The sequence below is a fragment of the Pocillopora damicornis genome, chromosome 3 (assembly GCF_964200805.1).
Source record: "Pocillopora damicornis chromosome 3, jaPocDami1.2, whole genome shotgun sequence".
Classification (NCBI taxonomy): Eukaryota; Metazoa; Cnidaria; class Anthozoa; order Scleractinia; family Pocilloporidae; genus Pocillopora; species Pocillopora damicornis.
The window spans coordinates 26,486,305-26,508,190 of NC_142672.1; the positions used below are offsets into that span (position 1 = coordinate 26,486,305).

The 21,886-nt window shown below is 37.0% G+C and overlaps 1 long non-coding RNA gene and 1 pseudogene across 2 annotated transcripts; both read left to right on the plus strand.

Moving 5' to 3' along the window:
- Positions 1-14,387: 14,387 nt before the first annotated feature.
- LOC149049099 (uncharacterized) lies at positions 14,388-16,024 on the plus strand (annotated as a pseudogene). The gene is made up of 2 exons (XR_016184681.1): positions 14,388-14,646; positions 15,378-16,024. The product of XR_016184681.1 is annotated as an uncharacterized LOC149049099 (transcript).
- Positions 16,025-17,213: 1,189 nt separating this feature from the next.
- On the plus strand, positions 17,214-21,829 carry LOC149049100 (uncharacterized). Its single transcript, XR_016184687.1, has 2 exons — positions 17,214-17,352; positions 21,750-21,829. It is a non-coding gene; the product is annotated as an uncharacterized LOC149049100 (long non-coding RNA).
- Positions 21,830-21,886: the final 57 nt, after the last annotated feature.

The following is a 21,886-nucleotide window of genomic DNA, read 5'->3' on the forward strand; positions in this document are numbered from 1 at the left end:
TCGTAAAAAGAAAATTAATCAGTCCATTTGAATAAGCTTAAATTCAACCTCTTAACTCTCAGTTTCCGTTATCATTTCTCGATTGATCTCTTTTTTTACTTAAAATTTGAATGTTTGCTAATCCATTTACTGTAATTGTAACCAACCTTTGTGGATCCATGTATACAATGTCGAGTTTCACTGCTAGAGATTGAGAAGGGGTGGCCAAACAACTGTATGGGGACATTTCCGCGGTTGTTTTCAAATACGGGAGGTGCTGTCAAATGAAATCAGATAGAGTTGTTAAGCAACATGCCTTATTTCCGGTTTACATGTAAAGGTTTTAATCAGAGCCAGACCTTTGACCCAAACCTTTGCACCAAAGCCACTGTTCGCTGTTTTTAAACCAAATAGACCTTTTAGGTAGAGATAAATGAATAAAAAAAAATAACAACAGCAATAACAACAAACACAAAGAAACTAAAATGAAATATAAATAGGTAGTTCAGACGCAGCTTCTCGCAAATCGCGTAAGACTGCCTTTGAAGAAATTTACCATAAACTCTGAAAGACGGCGATTCTTCTCAATTAAATTATCCCTGAATTAGGAGAGTCAGGATAGGAAACCGGGATCTGTGCACTTTAAAACACTGAGAGATTATATACCTGTTTGGGAAAATCTGTTGTGGTTTTTCTCTTTTGAATGGCTTTCTGTAAGTACATAACACGTGGAGTTCAATGCCTGAAATGAAACTAACAGATCATCCATCTCTGCTCTGTTTCCCTCGAAATATCCAAAACAATAATTGCCTTCAACAGAAAAGCCATTGAGATGCTCTTTCAAAAAGTCGATCTCTAAATCTCTTAACATTGTTGGCTTTTGGTCTTCATCCATGGCAAAATCTTCCATTAAAAGCAAACTACAGTGCGAAAACCAAGTTCCTGCCAAATTTGATTGACATTTTTGACAACCGGAAATCATGATACTTTTTTTTCGTCACGCACGTCACGCAGCTAGCTACAAACCATATATATAATTATTCTTGGTGCCTTTCCAAATGCCACTGACTCCCTCTCCGAAGCCTCCATTGTTTATTAAAGCAGTAAAAGATATGAGTTCAATCAACACTTTTGAAAAATTGCTTAAACTGTGAAGTAAACTGTTAACATTTCGGCTTTACAACACGATTGTCTCTGGAACAACAAATTATATGTCTCTATATGAATTATAAAAGTATTTCACCGCTGACCGCTCATATTTGGGTCGTTTTTTCTATCCCCGCTCGTCGCCCGTGATGTAGTAACTCCCAGAAGGATTGACTGTGCTCTGTTCCGTCGAAAAGCACGCGTGAAGCGGCGAGAGCACGAAAGAAGTGTAGAGAGTACTCCTCAGTTAACCCCTTGGATGGAAGAGAACATGGAAGGCTCGTGTGAGCCTAGAAAATTCGTTCACGACCAGCACAATGAAGACTGCGACAAAGCAAAGTCATTTATCGAAAGGGAATGGCCGACAACTGAATTTCAACCATCATACTCAGAGATATGTTGGGCAGTATCAACGACAAAACTTTCTACAATGTTGCTACTTTCGCGATACATCGAAAGTGGATTTACAAGAAATACCTATTCTTCTATCGAACAAGAACCTTGGTTGATTACTCAAAGTGTCATGAGGAACAAACCCTTGTCTGTCCATATTTCTCAAGTCTGGTCAAATAAGAAAACCCATCTAGATGGAAATGCTGACCTGGTGGATCAGATTGCAGAGCATGTTGTGTACAAGTATGACAGGGAAAGGAAGGAATGGCTTCTTTTACCCATTACGGCGACTAAGAGAAATGTTATTCGTTTTAAGACGGACGACTTCGTCATGTGGAGTCACCCACCTAGGGATAAACCTCTGAGAAGAGTTCTGGAAACCAAAGATTCGGAAGGCACGGGTTCGAAGTTCAAACAAGTGGAAGGTAATCTGGTTAAAGATCTTGAAGATTTCATCGTCCATTGGCGTATAAACACCCGCATTTCTTTTCGTGACATACAAGCTGCTGAAGACAAAAAGCTTAAAAAGATAAGTAAAAAGTTTTCAGATGTTTACGAATTTTACGAAAAAGCTCAATCTCGTTTACCCAACTCATATAAGTGGCCCACCCTACAGATGGAAGTAAAGAGTGACGGAGGAAAAAGTCAGCATTACGGGGAAGCATCTGCTGGCGTTTACAACCGTAATGACAACAGAGTTCATCACATATTCCCTGCTTTGAATGTGAAGGCTCGCGCTTTGCCAAGTAAAGAAGTGGTTTTCAATGAGTTATTGGCAAAAAGCATCGGACTAACCCCCTGTGATGGCTAATCAGAATCAAGGATAGAGGAAGCAAAAGGAAAAAGTGTTTAACGTGTTTAACAGCCCGCACGATTACTTAGTTATGTTACATGGTTGTCATGCGAAAAGCAGAGGCATTTCTGGTACTCATGAATGTTTCCGGCCATTTAACAGCGCGGCAGATTATCCACATCGGTCAATTTTTGCAATAATGAGAAAAAATTTTCAACAGATTACCCGCACTGGCAGATAGCCCGCACCCCAAAACAAGAGAATATTGTCAACTCACACAAAGTACCTTAATTGTTTTAGTTGACATGAGGCCCTTTAGCGTGCAATTAATAAATTTTTACACTTTTTGTTTTCGATGTTTCAGTGAGAATGATACCAATTGTAAAAATCTGTTCTCAAAAAAGTCGATACCTTGAAGTCTACTGAGTCGAAGGAATCACTTGAATCGGGAAAATACTCTTTAAATCAACGCAGTGCTAGTTAAGAAAATTTCACTGATGCATTGAATATCCTGTCGCGCACTAATTATGCTGCGCCCTAAAATAAACATGTCGGCATCATTTTCCGCAAGAATTGCTCTGAGGCCTGCTGTTCGTTTGTTTTCAAGTTCATTACCCGTATAAGTGAGAATTGTTTTTTGAACTAAACAAAGAAACAGGCTGAGAAACTGACAAGATGAGAAAGTAAGAGTACAAACAAGATAAAAGCTGTTATCGAGTTTTGTAGATATTTTTCCGATTTGCAACGACGTCTATCGAGAGCATTTGAGTCTCCTATTATAATGAGCAATCTGCGCGAAATGAATGAGTTATAGCACAGGTTTTCCTGAAGAGTATGTCTAGTGGATCTTATTATCTCTGTTTTTGCCTGCTGATAGTTTTAAAACGAAACTAAATGTTCTGTCTCGCGTGTCATTTTACTTTGAATAAATCTGGTTACACTGCTGATGAAGGACCTACGTCTCGTTTGTTGTGGGGAGCAAGCTAATGGATTAGAGTTTGAAGGATCAGAACACTGGAAGCCTTTAAAATTATCGTATTTACTCGCACCTTCCTTTTACCCGCACCAACAATTGTTTGTTTAGGTTACCACACGATGGAATAAAGAAGCACGAGTAAATAAAAATTGTACGGGCCCGTAGGGCAAATGCAATTTGTGGTTTTTGAAAAAATATACAAGTGCTTATTTATTCCAAACTGCACGAGAAAAGTGATGTGATTACGTATTAATAACATACATGAAAAAATACGAGATAGCTTATCATAATTATGCAGAGGCAAAGCGCGCGCATCCAGTGCTAAAATAATTTGTTCAAACCTTGCATTTGGTAAAAAAAAAATGCGTACGATCAAAACAGTAATACACAATGATACTTTCACATCTTAAAGACACAAAAAAGTTCAAATTTTGGCTCAACAGTTCAAGAAATTGTTTAGTCTTTGTCCAAATCACTTTCGATGAAATGGAATCTTCGTTTGCGAGGTCTAACCATGTTTGTGTTTAGGCTGTGGTTTAATTCCCCGCAGCCGGGCACGGTCTCAAATACACTAAATACCCGGCAGTCAAAAATTTTTCACGCAATTTCCGCCGAAAGGTTCTTTCAAACTTTTTAAGAATATCAAATGTTTGCTAGGGAATGTCCAGCGGTTCAGAAAATTTATTTGGTTTTCTAGAGGACACATATCAAACTCTTTCCCCAGCGCGACGAACATTTGTTTTTCTCGGTTCCAGGAGTACGCGACCATTAACCCTACGTAATGCGCATGCTCTCCGTTGCGAATTTTTAAAATGGCGGACAGGGCAAAGAGGGAATCAAAAAAAGCAAAGCGATTTTGCGATAAATACTTAACATACACCCCCGTTAGAAAGGCGAATCCACGATAGAAAGATACAAAAGTATATGATATTGAGATCAGGGAGGTTGACAAAATCCACAAGAGAGGTTGAAAATTCATTACGTTGGCTATGGCACATGCTTCGATGAATGGACACCCTTCAGGGCCGATAGAGGATCTGGATATTTTCCGTTTGTTCGCATCGAAAAGCTTTTCATTCCCTCGGAAAACTCTCTAGAGGATAGAAAAGAATCGTTCCATGGCCAACTTGCTTGTGAAATAAAGAAAAAGCTTTGGTCTGGACGGCGAGAGGACCCTGATATAAACATAGACCTTAATGTTGACCAAGATATTTTCATAGATGGTCTTGGGAGTGTTTTGCCCGGCGTTCTTCAAAGAGGGAAGATGGTTTACCAATTGGAGTCAAATAGGGTGCTTGATTCATATCTGGGGCTGAAGTGGGATGAAAGAATTTTAAATGTAGCTGAAGATTTTGCCTATGTAATTCCAGGAACTATCAAGTATTGGCTGGGACAAAGAAGTCCAATCATTGAATACAAGCTCATCGTTGTAGGTGTTCTTAACCCTTTCATAACCTGCTGCCTCCAGGAACTGAATCCTGTTTTTCTTCAGAAACAGTTGTTTGAGGGCATCAACCCCTTTGTGATTTGTGGATCTGAAGAAATCTTTAGAAGCTCTACTATTGTATTTTTCCAAGCCTTACTGTGTGTAATATGCTATGTTCTGATAAAGTTACAGGAACTCAGGAACATGATAACATAGTGCATGCATGTAGGGAGTGACATCTTTTGCCTAGTAAACTTTGAGAAAGTGCTCAAACCATGATTTGATATTTCTTTGCAGTTCAAGAATACCCTCTTCAGATGTAAAATCTAGCTTCAAATCACCAATTATGTCCATAAATTTAGCCCAGATCACTTGTATGTCTTTGTTTCGACTGCAATGAGGGACAAGCATAGGTTGGAATGTTTATATTCTGAAAGAGTTTCAACTTTTCTGGTTCAGTAAGATCTCTATATTCTAGCTTTTTGCTCTCTTTGTTGATTCTAAAATTAAAAGTGATTCCCATACTTTTGATAAATTCTTCATAACATGCCATGTGCTTATATTTATCCCTTGGGAATCCATCAGAGGCTTTTTTTTTTCTCAATAGCATCACTTCTTCTCAGCTCTCTTATGAACAAGCCAATCAAAACATCTGAAATCCTCAGAAAAAATGTAATGTATCTATGATGACATGGTCCATAGGTATAAAATCAAATAATGGTTGTGCCTTACAGTTTAATTTCTTTCCAGTGGAAAACCTTACTATTTCGGTGACAGTTTTAGCACCAAATTTGGGGTCATTAATTGACCATGTTTTGCTTGTGTCCCACCGTTGCTCCCTGGGACACTTGCACCACACACAAGCATAATCCTCATTTGCCCTGCCTAAACCACATACCAATGCTAAAAATTTCAAATCTCCACCTAAAAAGTATTCAGTTTTATAGGTGCAATTATTTGCACTTATCTCCTTTAAGTTTGACATTTCCATTCGAAGGTCTGCTAGGCTGTCTCTCAGATTATCATATGTCTCTGTAGTTTTTATAACAGCAAGTATATAATTTCCCTTCACACCCATTGCCACATCCTTTTCATGGAGAATAGTAAAAGTGAAGTTGACAACTGTAAGCCCATTTCCAATATTTGTACCATCACAACTAAGCTTGATCTTAATAGTTTCTCCATCATTGATTTCTCCATTCTTCTGAAGCCTAACAATGTGCTCTTGCAAGCTTTCTGCAAATCCTAACTGAACACCTTCAGCATCTCCTGGTGTTGGTTTCAAGTTCCATTCACTGTTTAGTTCATTAATTTGCTTCTTGATGGAATATATATTAGGGGAGATCATAAGTCTTAATGGCAATTTCATGCCAGGCCTCATTTGAATTAATGAATTTATCTTTGAGGTAGAGCCACATATTTATGTTATCAATGTCATCATTATTAGGGGCCTTTGGGTCAGACTCTGTAAATGGCAGCTCTCCCTCTCCAAAAAGATTGAAAGTTTCATATTGATTAGTCTCAGTGTTGAGGACTTCAATTTTGGTTGCAACAAAATTGTACAGCCCAAGAAAGGAGAGTGTACTTTGGCACTCCTCCTTCAGTTGGTTTTTAATTCTCTTTTGATGGTGCTTAGAATAGTCATTAAACTTCTTCTTAGCTGGGCCTCTACCTTTTTTCCCATTTGTAATCACTTTTTTGGCCAACTGAATAATTTTTTTATTGTAGAAGGCCCCTTTCTTCTCAGCTTTCTCGAGAGCTTCTCGGGCTTTTTTATCCACTCGCAATCGCTTTGCCTTCTCCTGTGCCAACGATTCTTCTAATTTTATTTTTTCTCCCCTCAACTGGCTGTTCTCATCTTTAAGCTGATGTACATCAACCTCGTTGTAACACCCCTTAAATCGATACCGAGGGCCCGTTTCCAAATTGCTAAGAAGTGCATTTAATTGCCACGGTTACTAGTCTTGACAGCTTTCTGAAAACAGAATATTTTCTTTCTGAAGACTTCTGATATATGGCTATTGATTATTATACCTCGTAAACCTGATTGCTCAAACACTTTGTTTACAATTATTGAAAGGACCGACTCATGGTTTTCTCTGAAAACTTCTTTGCTTTGAAATAGGATAGATTAGTAAGCTGAAACGAAAAATTAATCAGGGAAGTTTACGAAAAATCCAGCGAACATTAGCTTAAAAAAGGCATTTATTTAGACTTCATAATGCGATGAACTTCACAAATCTTACTTGTTTGTCTCGTAAGTTAACAATGGCAGATTAATTCTCGAAGTGCCTTCTGAGTTTCCCGATCCCTCTCCTACTGCTTTCACGCTCACAAAACAGGAAAAAATCAAAAGGAGGAAGATACAGCTGTTTTGAAACGCCATTTGACGAGGGTAAATCTGCTTTTTGTTCGACACTTTACATATCAAAACAAAGGAAATTTGTTCCTCTTTTTGATTCTGGCGGTACATTTTTAAATTGCGCTTGCGTAAAAGGGATATCGCCCAAGACGCTTCGCTCGGTTGTGTTTTGAACAAAAACGCCTTGTTAATTCTCACGCAACCGCTCGGAGAAAAGGTTAAAATGACGAGGGAAAAACTTTACCTTCAAGTTAGAAAATTAGCGGAATAGAAAGCCACAATATTATAGTTTAATATTTCAGAGGTACATTGAGTGCTTTTTCCGTAGAGAATCCGCACGATGGTAAAATGTTCGAAAATTACACTCGATTTGAGTGGGGCGTTGAAGTGGGCGTGGTCACTATATTCATGTTAAGACTATTTGTACCCCGTGAGTTTGATATGATTCTCCGAGCTTGTGTCTACTATAATATCGGTCGGTTGTCGATAACTTGGAAATTCTATGCTTCTGATTAGACTGCCGGGCTCGGTCTCAAATGGACTAAATGCCCAGCTGTTAGAAATATTCACCAAAATGCCATTGAAAGGTTCCTTCAATATTCTCAAGAGTATCAGGCGGTGTGCGCACTCTGATTGCGTTGCATCATGGTCGTAAAACTAAACGCGATTCATCAGGGTCGGCCAGGGTTTTTGGGTATTCGGTATTCAGGGGCGTTTTAAATCGGGTATACGGTATATTGCAGCTTAAATATGGGTATTCAGTATATCACTTTCTTTGAATTTCAGGTATAAAGTATTCAAAGCTTCGATTATTTTTGGGTATATTTGGAGGAATTTGGGGTATTTTGGGGTATTTTGTCGATTTTTTTTCGGGTATATTGGTATTCCACTACCCCCCCTGGCCGACCCTGATTCATTTGCTTCTTGTCGCGGTCGAGTGAACATCTCTGGTGGCAGCGAGAGAGCGTGAATAAACGTAGAATGTACTATAGATTCACTGTCTGTTGCCGTCCCTTCAAAAGTTAAAAAGTGTTTGCGGATCTGTACAACTCCTGTTATTCCTCCGTGACAAATTTTTCTTTAGGAGGCAACTGAAGAGATTCAGAAAGAATGAGGCTAACTGCATAAGACCTTACTTAAATTTTACTGGATTACTGCTAGGTAGTAATAACTATGGGCATTATTCTTGTGAACAGAAACCTACAGTCGCATAAGTACTCGAAGATGATCACTGAAAAAACGTCTCAAGGGCACAACGCCTTGCCCCGGCCAGGACTAGAACCCAGATCGTCCGACTCGGAGCCCAGTGCACTGACCACTGGACTACTGGACAAAGCCGTGGCGTTGGCGTGCCTGCGGTACAGTTGACCACGCATGTTAAAAGTAGCACCTTGTACGGACGCTCGAACGGTCATAAGTCCATATTTTTAGGGCTTTATAGGTTACTACTACCATTTTGTAATATGTAGATTTAGCCGAGCCTAAAAGCGGAGCTCGCATTTTTTCCCCGCACGGGGGCTACGCTCTGCGAGCTCCGTTATAAGTAGACATGGTGTGATAAGCATTTTATATCAATAAAAAGGTAAGTTTTTCGTTTGTCTCACGATGCAGTCATGTCTGATGTAGATCAATGTTGTTAAAAGTTATAATTGTTGAGTGATGATCATTTCTCAATAATGAAGTACATTTGACTCCTTATAACTATTTTATTGTTCTTGTTGGAAAGTGCGGAAATTTATATTGTAAGAAGAGAAAGTAGTGAAGTAAAAAGGGAATATTGGAGGAAATATTCAAGCTTCAATTAACTTTAAAGAGATGTACTTTTGCACTACAGTGTAATAAAACCCTAAACTAGTAATGCCGGCCTAGCCTTGTCATTTCAACAGATGATAGTACCAAAATTTGAAATCATCAAGCTTTAAAAGTGAAAAACAAGCCATCTTTAAATTTACAAACACATGTGCCACAGTAAAATCCATACATCATATAGGATTGTTGCACAATATATGACATAGCTGGATATTGGACAGTAGCAGTATTTTGCAAGAACTGTAGTGATGAAAAATATGAGGACAGAGCAAAACTTCAGCTTGTATTATATGTTTAACCTTTTTTGTGAGAGCTTATTATTTTTTATTAGTAGTAAATAACACATATTCTTACAAAGTCTTTGAAAAAGACAATCTAACTCTGAAAACGTAACACAAGTCTTCAACCCATGATGGGAAATGAGTGAAAGGACCCAATGCCACTCTGTGCCACACAAACATGAAAGTTGAACAAGATAATGATTTCCTCAATAAACAGGGAACCTTTCCTTAACCCTGCCTCAAATCAACGCTAAATGTCAATTTTTATCTGAGTTAGTAGATGTTATTATTGTTGAAATGAAAGTTGTATGCATTAGGTGCGCTGTGTCAACATCACAGAAAGGAATTTTACATTTCAGGAGAGAGAAGATGAAGTTATTGTAAATCATCCAAACAAACTTACTAACATGAGTCTAATTCGTTTGCAGTCATGCAGAAAAAATGATAATGGTAATAATAACAATCCTGCGACAATGATATATTACCCTTGCAAAATGGATTTTGGAATTCCTAGGTATTTTTCCTCAGAATAAGAGTTGTGACTGTGCACGGTAAATCTGGACTGGGAATTCCTTTGAATTCTAACTGAAACAACTCTGGTTCTAAAAACCTAGAAATTCCCAGATATTCTTAGTTAATAGCCAACAGGACTTGGAATTCCAAGGAATTCCAACTCAGAGCACCAACGACTTTCCCTGAATGGCTTTAAATCTAAAAACTTGCCTGAAATTCTCAGAATTTTTAAGGAATTTCTAGGAATGTTTAAAAATTACTGGGAATTTTAAGCAAAAATTTGAGGCAACTAATATAAAATAAAAAATTCAAAAATCCCAACTAAAAATTCAAGTATTCAAGGAAATTTGTTTACATGCTCAATTCAGGTTTACGTGTAAAATATTTTTGATTGTATATTAGGTAACATCAACATGTAGTAATATTTGGATGCAATTTCATTTCTTTCTCTTTTCTAGAAAACTTCATATTAGACTTATCCTCAGTTACAGCTGTTCATATAAAGTAGTCCTAATCAATCATTAAATTTGGTTAAACACAAATTGTGAATAAAATCTGTTCATTCCTATACAGTAACTTGAATTATGTTTATGGCAATGAATCAGTCGAAAAATAGTCTAGCTAGCTTTAAATGAATCATCTAATTTTGGATGATGATGATACAAATGGTATTTAACCCTTTTGCTCCCAGAGTCAGGTTTTGATTGGAATTTATGTGGTTGTAATTTCTTTGGATAAAACTCTTGTGTGAACATTCAAATGTAAGCTGTCAAGCAGCACTTTCATGTTTTACTGTTTGTTTTTGTTGATTCTTCACATTGAAATTCAAAGATTCCTTCTCAATTTTGACTCAGCACTCTTGGGAGTAAAGGGGTTAATTTCAGTTAAGTAAATCTAATTTTTTAAATTAAAATCTTGTAACTGTAACAATAAATTAGAATGAAGTTATCCTAAACTGCTGACTTAGCTGCTGTGTCTTATTTTGCTAGGCTTGCACTAATTCATAATTCAGTGCGCCCAAAATTCTTTTTCACGTAATATTATGAGAATCACAATCAGAGCTATGTGCCAAAAATGTAACAAACTCACCGAACAAATTCTACATTGCTGCTCTGAACTTTCCAAAATCTGTCCAGCTGTTTTAGTACAATCCATTCGTGCCAAAATTCAGGATGCCAATTCTAAACTTTTTAAACATTTGCACCAAATTAAGGCCCGAAAACTCGACCAACTTATCGGCCCTCAAGTTACTAACGACTCATCGCCTGAAAACCTCAAAACTGTAGTTACCATTCCAGAAAATTTACTACTTTCCGATTCAGAAAAATCAGTTCTCAGCAAGGGCTTAAATTTTGTTCCCATATCACAAAAAACAGACGAATTTTCAGTTAAGCAAGACGTTGAAAAATTCCTTCGCCGCGTTCAGTTGAAAGCCTTTTTTCGTGACAAAGAGGATGATTCTAACACCTCGAACAAAGATACTTTCGAAACACTCCAGATTCGAAAGTCTTAATGGACTCCTCCAGAGGGCCAGTTCTCATCTTTAGATTTTTTCCTCAAAAAATGTCGCCATGATATCAACAAACTTAAATTCAATCGTTACACCAAATTTTCCAATCTTTCTTCGGAAGAGTGGTCGGCACTAAAAAGTCTTAAAAAACGCAAAGACATTGTCATTAAGGCGGCCGACAAAGGCGGTGCAGTTGTTGTTTGGCGGGCCGACCTCTACCAAAAAGAAGCTTTGCGGCAACTTTCTGACACCTCCTTTTATGCTAAAGTCGACAAAGATCTCACGTTAATTAACCAAAACATTGTCAAGAATACGATTAACGATCTTATAGCTAAACAAGAGTTGCCGGCCACTGTTAAAAATCTCATCATTACCACTCCTAGAACTTCGTGTATTTACTTTTTACCTAAAATCCACAAACCTAACAACCCAGGTCGACCCATCGTTTCTACCTGCAGTTGTCCCACTGAACTTATTTCCAGCTATTTAGACAAAATTATGGCACCTATCGTCAAAACTTTACCGTCTTACATTAAGAACAGCCAACACGCACTTGAAATTTTTCGTGACTTTAGTTTCCTCGACCAAAACAAACTTATTTTCACCATGGATAGAACATCTCTTTACACTGTCATTCCCAATGACGAAGGTCTCCGGGCCCTCAAACATTTTTTCGATCAACGCACTGTTAAGGAACCTAGCTATGAAACACTACTCCGTCTGGCCGAACTAGTACTCACACTCAATTGCTTTTCATTCGGTGGTAACTACTACAAACAAACTAATGGCGTGGCCATGGCTACTAAAATGGGACCCAGCTACGCCAATCTTTTTGTAGGTTTTATCGAACATCAATTTTTTAGCCAATACCACGGCCCAAAACCTGAACCCTACGGCCGCTACATTGACGATTGCATACCTACCAAAGTATACCAAAGAGGAGCTCACTCAATTTATAACCGCCGTCAATTCCTTTCATCCGGCTCTTAAATATACCTGGGAAATTTCCGACACTTCTTTGGCTTTTCTAGACATCAAAATTTCAATTGAAGGCAACGGCTTATGTACTAGTGTTCACTACAAACCTACAGATTCACATAGTTACTTGTTGTATTCATCCTCACATCCATCACACGTCAAGAACTCCATACCTTTTTCACAGTTTCTCAGACTTCGTCGTTTATGTAGTGACGACTCTGATTTTTCCGAAAAATCAGAGGAAATGTGCCAGTTTTTCGATAAACGTGGCTATCCTGTTTCTGTCGTTCAAGCGGGCTATCACCGTGCCCAACAAATCGATCGACAGGCAGCACAACAAACGGCCGAGAAGGAGAACACTGACCGCATTCCATTTACTCTTACATTTCACCCTCACAACCACGCTGTTAAATCTATCATTCTTAAAAATTTTAAATTACTCCAAAACGATTCATAGACTGGCACTATCTTTTCGCAACCCCCACTTATTTCATTCAAACGTGACAAAAAAATAGGCAACTTTTTAGTCAGGAGTTCATTTCAAACCAATGACCAATCTGGAACTTTTAAATGCGCTCGCTCACGATGCAAAACTTGTCCTTTCATTCATAACGTAGAGAAAACATCGGGACCCAAAAGATCCATTAAGATCATTGATCACTTTACGTGTACCTCCGCCAATGTTATTTACTGCATAACTTGCACTTATTGCTATAAGTTATACATCGGCGAAACAGGAAGACGACCGTGTGACCGATTCCGAGAACACCTTCGCGATGTGGAAAGAAATGACAAGGACGCATCCAAACCAGTCGCTAGACACTTTAATCTTCCTAATCATTCTAAACAGCATATGGCAGTTTGCGGCCTTTCCTTACATCTAGGCAGTTCGGAAAGCCGTAAAACACTTGAACAAAAATTTATATTCCAAATCGGCACCCTTAATCCCCACGGAATCAACGAGCGCTTTTCATTCAACTAATTTATTCCTGTTTTCTCGTCACCATATTCCCACCAATGGCGTAGCTCCACTTTCTGCATATAAATCCACACACAACCCACCATTCCTCTAATCGCTCTGACGAAGGGCTAACGCTCGAAACGTCAGCTTTTTTACCTTTTACGGTGGCTAATTTACGTTTTCAACCCAGTTGTTAACACTAAATTACCTGCCATACTCTCCCACCGACGCAGCACCACAGTTTCTTTAGAAACTTACCCCTTTATTCTTTTGCACTAGACTCTGTTGGCCTTGAATGAGGTTGTCTACAGGAAGCCTGTCCATTTCGTATCCAGATTCCATGATATCTGAATTTGAAAAAAAGGAAAAAAATTTTTTAAATTTTTAAAAAAATAAAAAAAAAAAAATATATATATATATATATATAAGACAAGGCCTTAGGTAGCTATAAGGAAAAGGGCATTCATTGCAATTATAATTTAACAAAGTGCACTGGGATTGGGGAAAAACTGTTATATTGAATGACTTTTATATTGGAGTTAGTACATCTTTCCCATACATTTTACGAAAAAAGGGCTAAATACATTATTTTGTTTTTATTAAGGAGGGCTTCTTTTTGCAGTCAGGTTTGTTTAATCACAATTTGTATTTTGAATCTAGAACTTAAAGAAGATAAGGTTAAGCTTTTACCCCTTGTTTCCTTACTTGGAACTGGTTAGATTAAATGACCACCACAAACCGTATAATATTAAGCCAGGCTTTAATAATTATTCGATCTAAAAGAAATACATTTATAATTCGCAATTAGAACAAATGCAAATCAAGTCTTTATCTTGTAACTAAATTCAAAAACTTCAATATAAACTTACTTCTGTGGCGGGTCGTTACAAAAGTCTCAATTTAGGGGTTAGCAGATTCTCCAGGTAAGCAGATTTAGAGACAGAAAAACAATAACAAAATAACTTCTTTCTCACTTCGATTCTACTGAAAAACTGACTTAAAACATAATAATCTGATGCTTTTAAATCAATCTATTGAATTAACATCAATCACGATTCTTGTCATCGAATAAATCTGTCAACACGAGGCAACGCCTTTTTATTAAACGAAACACCCCTGTAGGCTAACTCTTTCTCCTCCTGTTATTGTTATCCTCCCGTTGAGGGAAGACTGCCTTACTTTGTCAGGTGTGACAACTTCATAAAGTAAAGCTTTCAATCCCTCAAGGAGCCTTTTTGTGTTCTAAATCATTCAGCACAGCCCCATACTTAATTATGCATGCACATCTTATTGGTGGTACACTGAATAATAAAGCTCCATATATGGATGCATGATGAAGTATAAGGCTGTGCAGAAATTTTGCCCCTTCAGTTAGAATGCCATTTGCACATGCTGAGACACCTAGTTGCACAGATTGCTAAAGAGGTTGACCCTTATGGTGTTCAACTGAGGAAGAGATGAAGATTTACAAGGAGCCAGTATCTCTATTATGGCCCAAACTTCTGCTGGCATGCTGATGGTAAGTAAGAAGTACCTTTCCCTTTCTAAGTATACTCAAAATTAAAGTCATTTTACCATGGAAGATATGGTAACTTAGTTGATGGCTTGAAATTTTATGAGTGTAAGGAAAGACCTTAATTGGAAAAGAAACCCACAAAATCTTGTTAACATATCAGAGAAGGAAAATTGGTGTTCATGTTCCAAGTGAAGATGTGCAAACCGTCGATGCTAACCCCAATAAAGTATATATCTTCTGAAAGCTTATTGAATATAGATTCTAGTTTTGGATTTTGTTTTGATCATATAGACCATAATAAGCAACATCAGCATTTTGTTTGTGATTTTGTGCATCATTAGGTTTACTTGAAAATATGTTTACATAAACACCTGAACTTTTTTTATGTGAAATTTGATCTACATATATTGATCTAAAAACAGTGTCTCAGATTGTTCTTTTGTTGCTCCATCATTTTTTAATTAATTTTTAAACTTCAAAAGTCACTAAAATCCCTTTTATAATGGAACAACAAAAAAATCTGATACTGAGATACTGAGACTTGAGACTCAAAGTTCAAGTGAATCTAAGTCTGAGTCTAGAGTGTCAACTTAACCCTTGAGCAGTACTGTATACATTATTGGGGTAAGCGTTAATGATTTGCACACAGTTTCACTTAGAATGAAAAGAACAATTTTCTTCAGTTTTAATTTATAGTCCCTTTCTTGTAACACAATAATTTGCTATGTATATAGGCTACGATAAATTGAAGCCATATGGATTTCCAGTACATGGAGCTATTGATGGTGAGAGCTGGAAAATCCTTTGGCTGGAATTGTCAAGGTCTGATAACAAGCCTGAAATCCCAGTTGGAAATTAGATAGTGTAAAGAGAAATACGGGATGCCCAATTCTCCTGAGAACTGACAACTGGGCTGAAAATGGTGTCATGGCTGCTATGCAGTGCTACCCTCGCCAAGATGGGATTGATGAATTTTCTGGGGAGAAAGTACACAAGTATGGATCTTCACCAGCCAATCAACGGATAGAAGGCTGGTGGTCATTTGTCAGATGGGGACGTGCAGGCTGGTGGATAGACTTCCTCAAGGACATGGCTGAATCAGAAGTGTTTGACATTTGGCAACACCTGCATATGGAGTGCTTGTGGTTTTGTTTTGAGTCTGTTTGGCAAGATGAACTGGACAAAGTTAAAGATCACTGGAATAGTCACTGCATTTGGCCTTCGAGAAATGCAACAGTTTCTGGTGTTCCAGATGTATTGTACTACTTACCCCAACATTTGGATAGTAATGAATGCCTGTACATTGTGTAGAGGCAACAAGTTGATGAAATGGAGCATCACATCCAATATGATAATCCTGATGAATCAAATGTCTACCATAAGAATACTTTTATCATGTGATGTGGACAGTGCACAACTTGTATTTCCCACAAATGCAGCTGAGGCATACGAGCTTTTTCAAAAGCTAATTGATGATGCAAGTCCTTAACTTTAAATTCAATGTGAGAATTTGAAACTAATAATTTAGTACTCCTACTGAAGAAGGACATGCTCACATTTACTGTTTCTTGGATACTTCATTGTACCTCAGTTCAAATGGTATTACTAACTTTTAGGTATGAAGGCTTATGCAAAACACTACTTACTATAAGTCATTACTATGTCTTTAAAGAACAACATATTTTCTCAAGAGCTCTTATCTTAGTGAAACAAATGAACAAGAGGTGCAGTAGCAAAATAACTTGGTAACAAGTTCGGATACTATAAACTATAATTTGCATGAGCAAAGAAAAATATGCAGCCATCAATCCTTGAAATTATATAAAGTTCATTATTCCTGAGTGAACTGTTAACTATTAAAACATTACTTAGTGGTGGACCATTATTTTTTTAGAGGCAGGTGGGGGTGGGGATGAAAAAAAATATGTTGCCACAGGCTTTTCTTAAAGTTTGTTCCAACAAACAAGGGCTTTCATGTTTGCAAACCATTTCCTTTGGCCTTGTTCTTTCTGCAAACTATATTCTCTTTTTAACATTTCCTGCCCCCACCCCTTTAGAAAAATAATGGTCTGTCCCCTCATGTTCTTTTCACTTGGCTGGATGTGTTTGCATCAGTTATTCAAGGATGGAGTTACTGGCAAGATATAAAGTTTTTTTGTTCGTCACGTACAACATACAATTAAAAGCTAAGTTTTTTCGTTTGTCTCACGATGTAGTCACGTGTGATGTTGATCGCGACGTTTCGACTGCGGGCATTATACAGTCGAAACGTCGCGATCTAACCCTCTACAGATGCACGATTTGTGGCCGAAAGCTGTTGAGGAAAAAAGACTCGAAACCCACTTGAGTTGTGTTCACGGCATCGGTGAGAAATAACACAAGCAAATCGCAATTTTGAATGTGATGACAAATCATGTTTTACCCTCATTTTTATGAAAGAAGGATACCACGTTATGAAGTGTAAGAGATAGCTTGACCGCAACAAGCGTTCAGCAACACGTTCAGCAACACAGCTATCTCGATTCCTCAATCTGTCGTTTCCACTGAACAAGCAGTGGTGCCAACAGAGTCAAGTGCGTCTCATAACGGTGAAACATTTGTAGAAGAAACGAGCAATTATATGCGATTGCAGAGGTGCGTTGGAATTTACAATGCACTGTCTAAAGCGTTCCCAAGCTTGGAAAGGGATGTTGACAACGAAGGTACAAGGTAACGTCATTTTATACTACAAGTAAAATTTTATACCAGACCTACAAAGTGTAAAACAATTTTGTTGATAGCTGACTCAGAGAAGAACAACAAGTAAACTTTAGAGCTGTTATTAATGAAGTGTGACTTGCACTTTTCAGTTGTATATAGATAAGGACTTACATTCAGCACCAAAAATATAAAGAATATAGAAATATGAAAATATTTTCTAGGAGGTCCAGTGATTGGGATATTTAAAAAATTATGTCATGAAAAGAAACTCGGTTTGTACTTCTCACTATTAACAAGTCTTGTTTTAAAAATATTTTCCGATCAGAGTTTCAAATAAAGCGAATTGAAGTCATTTAAAAGGTATTATTTCTCAAATGGAACAGTGACCACCTCTGTCTCATCCACATGCCAGATGAATGTTTTATGATTTTGGCACATCTGTGGACATAAAACATTTTGCATCACAATAAAAACTTTTATGATCATGGAATCCAAGAGTCCTTTGAGGTTATAAGAGAAATCTCTGATATGTGTAGATTGGATTAATTTGCAATTTTCATTTAACATAATTGACTGCTGCTTTTTCATTTAACATAATTGACTGATGCTTCATGAGAAAATCCATATTAATGTTAAGATTTGCTAAAACTTAGTTTGAATAGTAAATTTCGTGATCTTTAAGTTATAAGCATATACACGCATGTATATCTCTTGGTAAATTTTGTATAGCATACCTTTTATTGAGCCAGTTTTAAGCCTCCAAGATTAGTCCATGTCTTAAAATCTTCACATTCAAGGTACTGGGAATATCTTGGAATTTATTTGGACTTCGGGGCATTTAAATTGCCTCCAATTCAATTCCTAGAAATTCCTAAGAATTCCATCCTTCTTAAATTGTTGGTAGTTTGTATAGCTAAGAATTCATAGGAATTCAAAGTCCTCTCAAAACTGGAGTCTTTCTTTCCCAGTAATTTCAAGCTTTTCAAATCAGAGCTTATTTGCATAGTTGGGAATGTTTGAGAATTCCTAGGAATTCCCAGGAATTCCTAGTAAAGTGGGAAATCAGTTAGCAAAGTAGCAGTAAAGATGATGATCATGTTCATGATACATCAATAATAATAATAATAATAATAATAATAATAGTAATAACATCTTTAGGCAGAGTAAACCCATCAGTAATTGCTGATATCATTAGGTGCCCTTGTATTAAGGGCAATAAACAACATTTAGGCTTTTACAAGTATTTATCTTTTGTTGTTGTCCCTCAGTTGTTTTTGAGAAAAGCTGGCAAAGGAAATAAACCCAGGAAGGGGACTGTACACAATTAAATATTCTTTCTTCTAGTTAATTTCTGTTTGTATTTTTTCTGAATCATTGTAAATCATGTTATGTTAACTTTTTTTTCTGTAAACAGTGTGAAATAATAAACTTGAAGCTTGTAACAGTAGAAAGCTAGGAAGAAATGGTTTATTTCCCGCTTTGTCCCAAATTGTCCAAGGAATGTTGTACATTTTTGTACACTGAATTATTTTTCTCTTAAAACCCCATTGAACTCATTTCTCTTGTGTGGGTCAGTTCTTGCACAACAAATTTCAAAGAGTGCAAAGAAAAAACAAATTAATGATAAAAAGGCCACCTAAACCCTTTAAAGCCTGCTGCTTAGGGGAAAACTGGGAACAAGATCTGGTCAGACCATGCTTCATTCTGATTGGCTAAATTTTTTGATAAACAGCTGGCATGCCTATATGAAATCATGTTGTTACTTGTAAATAATTTTTTGAAAAATGCACTGCAGAGAGTCAAGACTAGCAGTGCACACAGGCTATTTGTAATTTGTGCTACAACATTGGACTCATGTCACATGAAAAAGGTACTAGTTTTTAGCTCACGAGACATGCACAACTTTTTCATGTATATTATTACAAACCAAACTAAAGAACAAAGTAAAGCAAATGCCTCACATCTTGTAGCCATTCTGTGGCCAATTTTCCCTTTTCCTCTCATTGAGCCAAATATATTTGAGAAATCAGAAAAACAAGTAAAAGATTAAGTCTGTTCTTGAGCCAAGTTCCCCCCCCCCCCCACCCAAGCTGGAACTTATCCCTATTTCCTTAGCATGAAGTGACTAGAAGTCACTAGTCCTCAAAATTTGGTAAAAACAAAAATGCGCACGTGATTGTACAGCCGAGTGTGTCACTGATATTCTTACCACATTTAGTAGTCATCTGTGATCTATTACTTTACTGTACATACCCATGGTAACATGCAATCTATTTGTTTTATATTATTAAAAAAAGCAAATGCTGGTGTCATCTATGCCTCTTAGTATTATTTTGTTGGATGATGGAATAATCTCCTGTGCTCTTTGCTCTGGTGGAGTATCACCTGATCATTTGCCAAGTATTAACCCTTTACACCGTAAAATCAGTATAGATATTCTCCATACTATTTTCCTCACATTTCCTAAGGTGCTGACCCTTGCGAACTGAATTGCCAGTTCTATTTTTTTCTTAGGAATTCTCAAAAATTCCCAATTATGCAAATGACCCTTGCAAACTGAATTCCCAGTTTTCTGGGAATTCCTAGGAATTCTCAAAAATACCCAACTATGCAAATTAACTCTGATTTAAAAAGCTTGGAATTACTGGGAATTTCTGGGAAAGGAAGACTCCAGTTTTGTGAGGACTAGGAATCCCTAGGAATTCTCAGCTTTACAAACTACCTGTAATTTAAGAAGTGTGGAACTCTTGGGAATTTCTGGGAATTGAATTTGGGCAATTTTAATACCCTGAGGTCCACATAAATTCTAAGGAATTCTCAATACCTTGAATGTGAAGGTTTTAAGAAAAGGAGTAATTTCAGAGGCTTAAAACTTTGGCTCAATAAAAGGTATGCTATAAAAAACTTACCAAGAGATATACATACATGTATATGTTAATAACTTAAAGATCATGAAATTTATTATTCAAACTAAGTTTCAGTAAATCTTTACATTAATATGGATTTTCTCATGAACCAGCTGTCAGTTATGTTAAATGGAAATTGCCAATTAATCCAATGTACTCATATCACAGATTTGCTTTCTAACCTCAAAGGACTCTTGGATTCCATGATCAAAAAATATTTTTATGGTGATGCAAATTAATGTCTCATGTTCACTGATGTGCCAAAATCATCAAACATTCAATGGCTGTTTCTTGATACACAACTTCCACAATAATTAACAATAATTACATTGTTATCTACACTTAAAGAACTTTGTTAGTTATGAACATAATTTACTTCCCTAACCTACATTACTGGTTGCCTTTGTTAGAAAACCTTGGAACAGTCAAGCTCAGTTGCCTCAAACACTGTCAGAGACTTTTTGTTGACAATATTTTTTAGTAGAAATTTCATGCCTTAGACAAACAAATTCAACACCTTATTAATCTTTCTTTTTTCATGATTGTTGTTGCTGTTTTTTTTTCAGTTTTTTGCTCTGTTTTCGTGACTAATTGCTGTAATTCGTTTTGCTGTTTTTATTCTTACAAAACATTTTTGTTAGAGTTCCAATACTTGTGGATCATCCACACACTTTGCAAACATTTGGCATGCAGACAAGACAGAGGTAGTCAATGTTCCCTTTGAGAAAAAAAAACACCTTTTAAATGACATCTTCAATTTACTTTATTTGAAACTCTGATCTGAAGATATTTGTCAACAAGACTTGCTAGTAGTAAGAACTACCAACCAAGTTTCCTTTCATAACTTAATTTCTTAAATGTCCCAATCACTGGATCTCCCAAAAAATATTACATCTTTTTATTTTTGGTGCAAAATACAAGTCCTTCGTTATATAAAAATGAAAATTGCAAGTCACAATTCAATAATAACAGCTCTAAAGTTTACTTGTTGTTCTTCTCTGTCTGTCAGCTATCAACAAAATTGTTTTATACTTCGGACAGTGCATAACTATTTGTGGACCAGAGTTCCAACGCACCTCTGTAATCGCATATAGTTACTTCTGTCTCTTGTAAAAATGTTTCTCCTTTGTAAGACGCACTCTACTCTGTTGTCACTTCTGCTTTAAGTTCAGTGGAAACGACTGACTGAGGAATCGAGATGGCGGTTTTGGAACATGTTGCTGAACGCTTGCTACGGTCAAGCTTTGTAGATTTAGGTACTGGTACACTGGGATCATCTATGTATCTCTTATACTTCCTAATGTGGTATCCTTCTTTTATAAATATGAGGGTAAAAGACGATTTGTAGTCGCATTCAAAACTGTGATTGGCTTGTGTTATTTCTCACCTTTGCCATGAACACAACTCAAGTGAGTTTCGAGTCTTTGTTTCCTCGACAACTTTCGGCCACAAATCGTGCATTTGTAATACGATCGATTCTTGTCGATTATTTCTACATAGAGTGAGCTCACATCACTATTTACAGCACCAAGGTATCCATCGTCTAGAAGCAGAGAACTGGTCGGAGAAGTCAAAATAAAGTTGGGCGCTTCTCTTAACACTGCAATCGGCAAGCCAGCGGATTCACTTTGCTAGCC